The sequence below is a fragment of the Triticum dicoccoides genome, chromosome 2A (assembly GCF_002162155.2).
Source record: "Triticum dicoccoides isolate Atlit2015 ecotype Zavitan chromosome 2A, WEW_v2.0, whole genome shotgun sequence".
Lineage (NCBI taxonomy): Eukaryota > Viridiplantae > Streptophyta > Magnoliopsida > Poales > Poaceae > Triticum > Triticum dicoccoides.
Window position 1 is genome coordinate 756,014,965 of NC_041382.1, and position 11,838 is coordinate 756,026,802.

Genomic DNA, 11,838 nt, shown 5'->3' on the forward strand with positions numbered 1-11,838 from the left:
CGGGGCGTCGCGGTCGGCGGCGAAGTGGGCACCGCCCGGGGACAGGTGGCAGCGCGTGATTCGAGGGGGGAGCAGGGCGGACACGTCCGGCGCCGGCGGACGTTGTCCGGCGCGCGGGGAAGATCTTTTTTTCTAGGGTTTGGACGGGGTAGAGAGATCCGAAAACGGGGGGGGGGTCTATTTATAGGCATAAGTGGAGCTAGGAGAGTCCAAATGAGGTGCGGTTTTTGGCCACGCGATCGTGATCAAATGCTCTAGATGATGGAGCAGAGTTTGGTGGGTTTTGGGCCAAATTGGAGGGGTGTTGGGCTGCAACACACACGGGGCCTTTTTGGTCCCTCGGTTAACCATTGGAGTATCAAACGAAGTCCAAATGATACGAAACTTGACAGGCGGTCTACCGGTAGTAAACCAAGGCCGCTTGGCAAGTCTCGGTCCAATCCGGAAATGTTTAAACCCCACACACGAAAGAAAGCTAGAATTGACCACCGGAGGAGAATGAAGCGCCGGAATGCAAAACGGACAATGGGGAAAATGCTCGGATGCATGAGATGAATACGTATGCGAATGCAATGCACATGATGACATGATATGAGATGCATGAAAACGAAAACAACACACAGAGGCAAAGACCCGAACCCGAGAAATAAATATAACTTAACGCCGGAAACGGCAAGAGTTGGAGTACAAATTGGGAAAGTATATCTGGGGCGTTACAACCCCCCTCTCTCTCCCTGTCAGTGTCAAAACCGGCGGATCTCGGGTAGTAGGTCCCGAACTGTGCGTCTAGGCTGGATGGTAACATGAGGCAGGGAACACGATGTTTTACCCAGGTTCGGGCCCTCTTGATGGAGGTAAAACCCTACGTCCTGCTTGATTAATATTGATGATATGGGTAGTACAAGAGTAGATCTACCACGAGAGCAAGGAGGCTAAACCCTAGAAGCTAGCCTATGGTATGATTGTTGTATATGGAGTTGATGAAGTTGTCCTACGGACTAAAACCCTCCGGTTTATATAGACACCGGATAGGGTTAGGGTTACATAGAGTCGGTTACAATGGTAGGAGATCTTGAATATCCGCATCGCCAAGCTTGCCTTCCACGCCAAGGAAAGTCCCATCCGGACACGGGACGAAGTCTTCAATCTTGTATCTTCATAGTCCAGGAGTCCGGCTGAAGGTATAGTCCGGCTACCCGAACACCCCCTAATCCAGGACTCCCTTAGTAGCCCCTGAACCAGGCTTCAATGACGACGAGTCCGGCGCGCAAATTGTCTTCGGCATTGCAAGGCGGGTTCCTCCTCCAAGTCCTTCATAGAAGATTGTAAACACCAAGAGTAGTGTCCGGCTCTGCAAAATAAGCTTCCACATACTGCCGTAGAGAGAATAATATTAGCACAAATCAAATCTGCTGACGTATTCAGCAGTGTGTCATCATACTACGGCCAAGTCCTTTACTCAAATCGCTTTTACTTTCCCACCTCAGCGTGTTTTGCGAGGCGGTTTCCTTGGCACGTCTTGTCGAAGCAGAGATCGTGTACCCCCCTTTTACGAGATTCTCATCAATACGGATGTGGGTAACCCAACCGCGCCACTTATCATGGCGCTTGGGAGGCAAGCGAGTTTTACTAGGCTGGTGGGGACGCATAGTCGCATCTGCCCATATAAGGGGATAAGGATCCATCTTTTTACACATGCCTTCTTCCTCCTTTGCCTATCCATCTTCTGCGCACCCGAGCTCCAGCGCCCAAGCCCGCACTTCCCACCTCAACCTTCTCCAGCAATGTCCGGAGCGGGAGGCAAGTGGATGGTCTCCTCCGCCACGGAGGACAAAATCAAGAGGCTAAGGAAGGCTGGATACCTGTCCAAAGACATCGCGCACCGGCTCCTCGAAGAGGGGCGGCTTCTTCCCACCCAAGGCCCCATGAGAGGGTAGTATTTCTCCCCCACTTCCTCCGCGGACTGGGTTTTCCACTTCACCCATTTGTCCGGGGGCTCATGTTCTACTACAGCCTGGATTTCCACGATCTGGCCCCGAACTTCATCCTCAACATCTCGGCGTTTATCGTCGTGTGCGAGGCTTTTCTCCGCGTCCGCCCTCATTTTGGCCTCTGGCTCAAGACCTTCAATGTCAAGCCCAAGGTGGTGCGCGGCAGCCAGGCAGAGTGCGGAGGCGCCATGGCGGGCAAGATGGCCAACGTCCTATGGTTCGAGGGCTCTTTTGTGGAGACCCTAAAGGGATGGCAATCCGGGTGGTTTTACATCACCGAGCCACGCGATCCGGAATGGACCGCAGCCCCCGAGTTCCGATCCAGACCCCCCACACGGCTTGTGTCCTGGAAAGAGACGGGCCTGTCATGGGGTGATGAAAAAGAGGTGACCGGATTGCAAACATGCATCCAGTCCCTGGTGCACAAGCCAGTCCGGCTTGTTAATGTAATCCAGGTTATGCTCGTCCGCCGGATCCTCCCGTGCCAACAACGGGATTTTAATCTGTGGGAGTTCGACCCGGCGCAGCATCGAACCCTCAACAGGCTCTTCGACATGACGTACGAAGACGCTTGAAGATGCTATTCAAGGGCGCCAAGGCTCCCGCATCCGCTTCCGAGGACCGCGGATACAGCTCGCAGCGTCACGCTAGCGAGGTAAGCCATCTACACCTTTTACAGGATGTTTCAGCTTTTCTCATAGTTTGACTCTATGCGGGATCTAAACTCCCTTACCTTTGACAGGCTTGGCGGGCGGTATCCAGACCGATTAACTGTCTGGCTCCGCTGCCCGAAGACCCAGCCCCAGCTCTACTAGTGAATCTGCTGGCTCCGGCGCCTTATGTGGTGCCGGAGAAGAAGGCCAAGAAGAAGAAGGCCACGGGGACTCGAAAGAGTTCCCGGCGTATGGTGGTGTCAGACTCGTCGTCCGACGAGTCCGAGACGCACTCCTCTCGTGAAGACGAGGAGGAGGAAGAAGAAACCTCTCCCCCTCCAGTGGGGGGAGGAGAGAAGAGAAAGGCCGCCCCAGTGGGGGAGGCCGAGGGGTCCAAGAAGAGGAAAGCCCCTCCGCCGGACTACGTCCCGGACGCCAACAAGGACGAAGAGGATTGGCCGGACAGGGCCAAGCGTCCGGCGAGATCATAAGTGTTCGGATACCAGAGTAACTCATGATGTTCCTCTGCTGCACAGCTTTCCCTAATGTCGAATGTAATTATGCAGTCCGCCCCGGGCCGAAGTCGACGAATCGTCGGGCGGCTCCCTGGACTCATCGTACGTGAACTCAGTTCTGCCCGCTGTCTCCCCCCGCACTGCGGACGACGCCGAAGTGGCGTCGCGACAAGCCTCGGGGCAGGAGGAGGTGGTCCCGTAGGAGCCACAAGGCAACCTCCCGGACTCTAGGAGTGAAGGGGACAAGACCCCCAGGGTTCCAAGTCCGGCTTTGAGCCGGACACCGCACCGGAATTTACAACAGTTCCGGACCGCGATAGGCGAACTCCTTCCAAGAGGAGTAAGCCTTCTGAGCCGGCAGCCTTTGTCCAACCGGAGGTGCCGGACAATCTGATGGAGGTACTTGACGGCGCCTCCATCGACGAGGAGCACCGTACTATTATGAGTACGGTGATCCAGAAGGTTCAGTCCGCCAAGAGCGGACTGAGTGAAGCTTGCGCTAGCCTTCTAATAGGCTTCGAGGTAAGTAAGAATATGAAAAATATTACCATATAGACAATAGCCCCTGATGCTCTGTTTGGCGTTTGGAAAGAAAAGCCGAATAGAGGATCTATTAAATATCGCAGGAGTCTAACTAAAAAGGAGTCAATATACGTATGCAGGCTTCGCTGCTGGCCACCGCCGCACTGACTGCGGAGGTGGGTGCCCTGAAGCAGGGCCTCGAGCGGACCGAGCAAGAGCTCGGCCTTGCCACACGGGAGCTCGAGGAGAAAGAAGGTAAGAGATACCTTACAGAAAAAATTCCTATAGGGAGGCGCAATTGCAAAAAATAACAGGATTGTACTGCTTATTGTAGGGGCCACAACTGAGGTGGCGACCCTGAAGCAGGCACTGTCCGAGGCCGAAAAGGAAACGGCTGCGGAGTGCACCGAGCGAGAGAAACTTGAGGCCCAGGTCGGCGAGGTGCAGCAGGAGCTTCAGGCTCTCATGAAAAAACATGAGAGTTTGGAGCTTGAGTCCAAGACGCAGGCATCCAAGCTCGCGGCGGCCCTTGAGACTGCCAAGTCTGCCAAGGCCGAAGCCCAAAAGGCCCTCCAAGAGTTGGAGGAGATGAAAAAGATAGTGGCGGGTAAGGCCTTCTTTATGCAAAGCAAAAGTATAAAAGTGAAGTACTTGTTACTTACCCGAATCCGGAGCTCTCCAGGGGCATTCGTAGATCTTCCCCACAGCGTATCCGCCGCCGCCGCATTCTACTGAGCCGAAGAGGGCAGCTCGACAGAGAAGGTGTTCTGGTCTGAGTATGCTGAGGCCGGACACCCTGTGCCCTTGAGCGACCAATTGAAACAGCTGGTCGAGCTCCACAAGGCGGTCGAACAGGCCATGAAGGGCTTCATAGTTCGGCTGTGGCCCGGAGAGGCCCTGCCTGGGAGCTACTTCGGGCTGGTGCGGCGGCTGGTGGAGGCCTGTCCAAGGCTCAAGGTCATCAAGCGCTCTGTCTGCATCGAAGGTGCCCGTAGGGCCCTTGCCCATGCAAAGGTGCACTGGGGCAAGCTGGACGGTGAGAAGCTTGTGAGGGACGGGCCGCCGCCGAGGAAGGAGCATCGCAAGCCCGAGAACTACTATAAGGATGTTCTAGCGGGTGCCCGCCTTGTGGCGGATGAATGTACCAAGGATGTAATTTTTGAATGAACTCGCTCGTGTTATCCTGTGCGCTGAAAACTTGTTCATATGCGCTAAGCAATGCTTGAATTTAAAATATTACTTTCTGTGCGACCGTTTATCAAAAATTGAGAGATGGCCAGTCGTCGGCTTCTGCCCCCATGCCACTAGTGCTGGGGTGTTCGGGATAAACCTGAGCGCTCTTTTTCCCATGATTGGGTCTGTCGAGGGAGCCGGTCAGCACAACGAACCAGGCAATCGGACTATAATGCTTGAACACTCTCACTTAGCCATAGAACTCTATAATTTTAAATTTCGGCGAAGACCCTAGTTCGGAAGACCGAGTTCGGGGCGCTATCCACGCCTTGGCCAGACAAAGCCGGCTCCTCGCTCGAAGCAGCATAAGTCTTTAGGGACTGGAAAAACCTCTCGAACAGCGACCGGTCTCTCGCCACATCATGATAGTCAGTTTTAGCTTTCTCCACTGAGGTGCTTAACCCAGCTCAACCGGGGCACAATCGCAATGGTTCTCCTAGTGCTACCTTAGCCGATATAGCAGAACGTAAGGCACCAAAACATAGGAGCCGGGCAAACCCAACTATTGACCCAAATCATGATTCGGAGCCGATGCATATAGTGCTATAAGTTCGGGGTGCCGCACTTGTGAAAGTGTACAGACTTCTCACGCCATATTTATGGGTACTAAAGCCCCTGACGTATTTTGCCGTACCATAGTGTACGGGTGCAACATGTCATAAACATATATATGAAAAGATGATAATGCGAAAAATAGACAGAAAGCTATGCATTGTTTATAGAGAGGCTATTTATCAAAGCCGAACGATACGAATAGTGCGGTAAGCAAAAGATATTGGACTATTTAGTATGTCCTGACCAGGGACAGGCCGCAGAATTGTATTTAAAATAGGTATACCGCTCGTAACAGAGACCACCTGGGAGTTCCATAATGCGGCATGGCTTGTCTGCCTCCCTGGATCTTGCATCGTTTGTGCGGCAGTCGAATTGCCGAATAGGTCGTCCGATAGTATGGAGTCCTGAAAGTAAAAGAAAATTAAAAAAAGAATCCATCAGCCCCTAGTACGTTTTAAGCCGTATTTTGGGCGTGCCGTTATTGTGCCCCTTCCCCTGTGCCCATGGTATTTCAAGGGCGTAGTTATGTACGCGAGGTACTGGTTTCACTATGTCGCGAGAGCTGGGGTTGGGGCCGCATTGCTACGCTTGCATAAAGTGTGCCAGGAGGTCCTGCTGTGGGTTACTCCGGGCGCGCTTGGCAGTGTGTGGCTTTTTAATGGCCGGACTGGAGAATTGCCCAAGAAGGCTACTTTGTACCTCCGCTACGAGAGCCGCCGTATGCTCCTCCGTACGGAGGGAGCGTTCGGTGTTTCCGTTGACCGTAATTACTCCTCGAGGGCCTGGCATCTTGAGCTTGAGATATGCGTAGTGCGGCACCGCATTGAACTTTGCGAATGCGGTTCGTCCGAGCAGGGCGTGATAGCCACTGCGAAACGGTACTATATTGAAGATTAACTCTTCGCTTCGGAAATTGTCCGGGGATCCGAAGACCACGTCATGTGTTACTGAGCCTGTACAGTTGGCCTCTACACCTGGTATAATGCCTTTAAAGGTCGTTTTTGTGGGCTTAATCCTTGAGGGATCTATGCCCATTTTCCACACTGTATCCTGATAAAGCAGGTTCAGGCTACTGCTGCCGTCCATGAGGACTCTTGTGAGATGAAATCCATCAATGATTGGGTCGAGAACCAATGCGGCGAAGCCGCCATGACGGATGCTAGTGGGATGGTCCCTTCGATCAAAAGTGATCGGGCAGGAGGACCATGGGTTGAACTTTGGGGCGACTGGCTCTATCGCGTATATGTCCCGTAGCGCACGCTTCCGCTCCCGCTTGGGAATGTGGGTTGCGTATATCATGTTCACCATCCGCACTTGTGGGGGAAAGCCCTTCTGTCCACTGTTGTTTGGCGGCTTGGGCTCCTCATCATCGCTGTGTAGCCCCTTGTCTCTGTTTTCGGCCCTTAACTTGCCTGCCTGCTTGAACACCCAACAATCTCTGTTAGTGTGATTGGCTGGCCTTTCGGGGGTTGCATGTATCTGGCACAAGCGATCGAGTATTCGGTCCAAACTGGACGGGCCCTGAGCATTCTTTTTGAATGGCTTATTCCGCTGACCGGATTTATAGCCTTTGAATCCGGCATTGACTGCCATGTCTTCATTGCTGTCGCTGCTAACGCGGCGTTTTTTCTTATTCCGACGTGTCCTACCACTTTTGTCCTTGGTATCCGAATTACCAGGGTTCTTTGATAAGTTGTTACTGCGAGCTAGCCAGCTGTCTTCTCTCGCGCAAAAGCGGGTCATGAGTGTCGTGAGGGCTGCCATAGATTTCGGCTTTTCCTGTCCCAGGTGCCGGGCAAGCCACTCGTCGCGGATGTTATGCTTGAAGGCTGCTAGGGCCTCTGCGTCCGGACAGTCGACTATCTGGTTTTTCTTTGTTAGGAACTGTGTCCAGAATTGTCTGGCCGATTCTTCTGGCTGCTGAATTATGTGGCTTAAGTCGTCGGCATCCGGTGGTCGCACGTAAGTGCCCTGGAAGTTGTCAAGGAATGCGGCTTCCAGGTCCTCCCAAGAACCGATTGAGTCTGCTGGCAAGCTGTTAAGACAATGCCGGGCCGGTCCTTTAAGTTTGAGCGGGAGGTATTTGATGGCGTGTAGATCATCGCCGCGTGCCATGTGGATGTGAAGGAGATAATCCTCGATCCGTACCGCCGGGTCTGTTGTGCCATCGTATGATTCGATGTTTACGGGTTTGAAACCCTCTGGGATTTTATGATCCATTACTTCATTCGTGAAGCATAGCGGGTGTGCGGCGCCTCTATACTGGGCTATATCACGACGCAGCTCGGAAGAGCTATGTCTGTTGTGTTCGGCCCGGCCGGATTTGTTGTATCCGGAGTGGAGATCATTGGCACATGCCATAGGGCGCCTGCGCAATCCGTAGATCGATCTTGTTTCTCTTGCCTTATCCTCCAGTATGCCTCGCAGGTCGGGCGCATTTTCCCGTGCCTTATTTGAGCGGCGTCGGGGCATGGCTTGGGTGGAGGGCCGAGAGGCCTCTCTGTCGTGGCCGTGAGGTGGCCGGTCTGCCATGTCGTGCGCTGGTGATGTAGGTGCTTCCTCCTCTGATCGGGGTAGCGGCCTGCGCGTCGGGTAATTCTTGGAGGGGCGTTCGAGTTCATACTCTTCGGCCGCAAGGACTTCAGTCCATCTGTCAGCTAGCAAATCTTGGGCAGCTCTAAGCTGTTGCTGCTTTTTCTTGAGGCTGCTTGCCGTGGCTAAAAGCCTGCGTTTGAAACGCTCTTGTTCGGCGGGGTCTGATGGTATGATGAATTCGTCATCATTGAGGCTTGCCTCGTCTTCAGAGGGAGGCATGTAGTTATCATCCTCGACCTCTTGGTCTGCCACTCTCTCATGAGGGCTGGCTTCTCCATCTTCCTGTACCGAATCTTGCTGAGGTGGGTGTTCTTCGGTGCTATCCGGGGTAGTATTATCTCCCGTGCCGGAATCACCTTTTTTGCTTTGGCGGGATTTAGAGTGGCGCCAATGACGCCGGCGCTTTGGCTGTTTCTTGGGGGTGTCATCTCCCACTGTTCCATCGCCGTCTCCATCTTTTGGAGTATCCACCATATATATGTCATATGATGAGGTGGCCTTCCAGCGCCCTACAGGTGCTGATTCTTGTTCGTCTCCTACATCATTGTCCATACCATCGATGTCTTCGGAGCCGAAGTCAAGCATGTCGGTTAAGTCGTCGACAGTGGCTACAAAGTGGGTCGTGGGTGGGCTTTGAATTTCTTCATCGTCCGTATCCCATCCTTGCTGACCGTAATCCGGCCAGGGCTCTCCTGATAAAGAGAGAGACTTAAGAGAATTCAGGATGACGCCAAAAGGCGAGTGCTGAAAGATGTCTGCGGCGGTGAACTCCATTATCGACGCCCAATCGGATTCGATTGGCAGGGGCGCGGGGGGTTCGGAGTCCGGGGAGGAGTCCGGATCCTTGGAGTCACGGGTCATGCAGAGTGCGGGGCTAGCATTCGGGTCGATCGCCTTTGAGATCGCAGCCCCCGAGGTAACGTCCAACCGCTCATCCTCAATTGGCGCAATAGGCTCCGAGTTAGGGGTTAGAACCGATGCGTGTGCGGCCTCCAGGACACCGTCCGGAGGCAGAGCTATATCATGCCCCTCGAGATAGTGCGGCACGCTTGGTCGTGGCTCGAATCCGTCGAAGATCAAGTCTCTGCGGATGTTGGCCGTGTGATTTAAGCTTCCGAACCTGACTTGATGGCCAGGGGCGTAGCCTTCGATCCGCTCTAAGCGGCCAAGCGAATTGGCCCGCAGAGCGAAGCCGCCGAAGACGAAGATCTGTCCGGGGAGAAAAGTCTCACCCTGGACCGCATCGTTGTTGATGATCAAAGGAGCCATCGGGCCTAAAGGCGACGGCACAGAGGAACTCTCAATGAAAGCACCAATGTCGGTGTGAAAACCGACGGATCTTGGGTAGTAGGTCCCGAACTGTGCGTCTAGGCTGGATGGTAACAGGAGGCAGGGAACACGATGTTTTACCCAGGTTCGGGCCCTCTTGATGGAGGTAAACCCTACGTCCTGCTTGATTAATATTGATGATATGGGTAGTACAAGAGTAGATCTACCACGAGATCAAGGATGCTAAACCCTAGAAGCTAGCCTATGGTATGATTGTTGTATATGGAGTTGATGAAGTTGTCCTACGGACTAAAACCCTCCGGTTTATATAGACACCGGATAGGGTTAGGGTTACATAGAGTCGGTTACAATGGTAGGAGATCTTGAATATCCGCATCGCCAAGCTTGCCTTCCACGCCAAGGAAAGTCCCATCCGGACACGGGACGAAGTCTTCAATCTTGTATCTTCATAGTCTAGGAGTCCGGCTGAAGGTATAGTCCGGCTACCCGAACACCCCCTAATCCAGGACTCCCTCACTCCCCCTTGGCCGCCTCCCAGATGGGATCTGGGGGTTGCCGCTGCCCCTAGGGAGGGAACCCTAGGTGGGGGCGCAGCCCCTCCCCTCCCCCTATATATACTTGAGGTTTGGGGCTGCCCAACACATGTGATTTGCTCTCCCTGTTGGCGCAGCCCTACCCCTCTCCCTCCTCATCTCTCGTAGTGCTTGGCGAAGCCTTGCCGGAGTCCCGCGCTCCTCCACCACCACCACGCCGTCGTGCTGCTGCTGGATGGAGTCTTCCCCAACCTCTCCTTCTCCCCTTGCTGGATCAAGGCGTAGGAGACGTCACCGGGCTGTACGTGTGTTGAACACGGAGGTGCCGTCCGTTCGGCACTAGGATCATCGGTGATTTGGATCACGACGAGTACGACTCCATCAACCCTGTTCACCTGAATGCTTCCGCTTAGCGATCTACAAGGGTATGTAGATGCACTCTCCTTCCCCTCGTTGCTAGATTACTCCATAGATTGATCTTGGTGATGCATAGAAAATTTTGAATTTCTGCTACGATCCCCAACAGTGACATCATGAGCTAGGTCTATGCGTAGTTTCTATGCACGAGTAGAACACAAAGCAGTTGTGGGCGTCGATATTGTCAATTTACTTGCCGTTACTAGTCTTATCTTGATTCGGCGGCATCGTGGGATGAAGCGGCCCGGACCGACCTTACACGTACTCTTACGTGAGATTGGTTCCACCGACTGACATGCACTAGTTGCATAAGGTGGCTAGCGGGTGTCTGTCTCTCCCACTTTAGTCGGATCGGATTCGATGAAAAGGGTCCTTATGAAGGGTAAATATAAATTGGCATATCACGTTGTGGTTTTCGCGTAGGTAAGAAACGTTCTTGCTACAAACCTATAGCAGCCACGTAAAAACTTGCAAAAACAATTAGAGGACGTCTAACTTGTTTTTGCAGCATATGCCTTGTGATGTGATATGGCCAAAAGGATGTGATGAATGATATATGTGATGTATGAGATTGATCATGTTCTTGTAATAGGAATCACGACTTGCATGTCGATGAGTATGAAAACCGGCAAGAGCCATAGGAGTTGTCTTAATTTATTTATGACCTGCGTGTCAACATAAACGTCATGTAATTACTTTACTTTGTTGCTAAAGCGTTAGCCATAGTAGTAGAAGTAATAGATGACGAGACAACTTCAAGAAGACACGATGATGGAGATCATGCTGATGGAGATCATGGTGTCATGCCGGTGACAACGATGATCATGGAGCCCCGAAGATGGAGATCAAAAGGAGCAAAATGATATTGGCCATATCATGTCACTATTTGATTGCATGTGATGTTTATCATGTTTTACATCTTATTTGCTTAGAACAATGGTAGCTTAAATAAGATGATCCCTCACTAAAATTTCAAGAAAAGTGTTCCCCCTAACTGTGCACCGTTGTGAAGGTTCGTTGTTTCGAAGCACCACGTGATGATCGGGTGTGATAGATTCTAACGTTCGAATACAACGGGTGTTGACAAGCCTAGCATGTACAGACATCGCCTCGGGACACATGCGAAACACTTAGGTTGACTTGATGAGCCTAGCATGTACAAAGATGGCCTCGGAACACAGAAGACCGAAAGGTCGAACATGAGTCGTATAGAAGATACGATCAACATGAGATGTTCACCGATGTTGACTAGTCCGTCTCACGTGATGATCGGACACAGCCTAGTTGACTCGGATCATGTTTCACTTAGATGACTAGAGGGATGTCTATCTGAGTGGGAGTTCATTAGATGAACTCAATTATCATGAACATAGTCTGAATTGTCTTCGCAAATATGTTGTAGATAAATAGCTCACGTTGTAACTCCGTGTTTCAATATGTTCCTAGAGAAAGACCAAGTTGAAAGATATTGTAAGCACTGATGCGGACTAGGTCCGTAGTCCGAGGAGTGTCCTCACTGCTACACAGAAGGCTT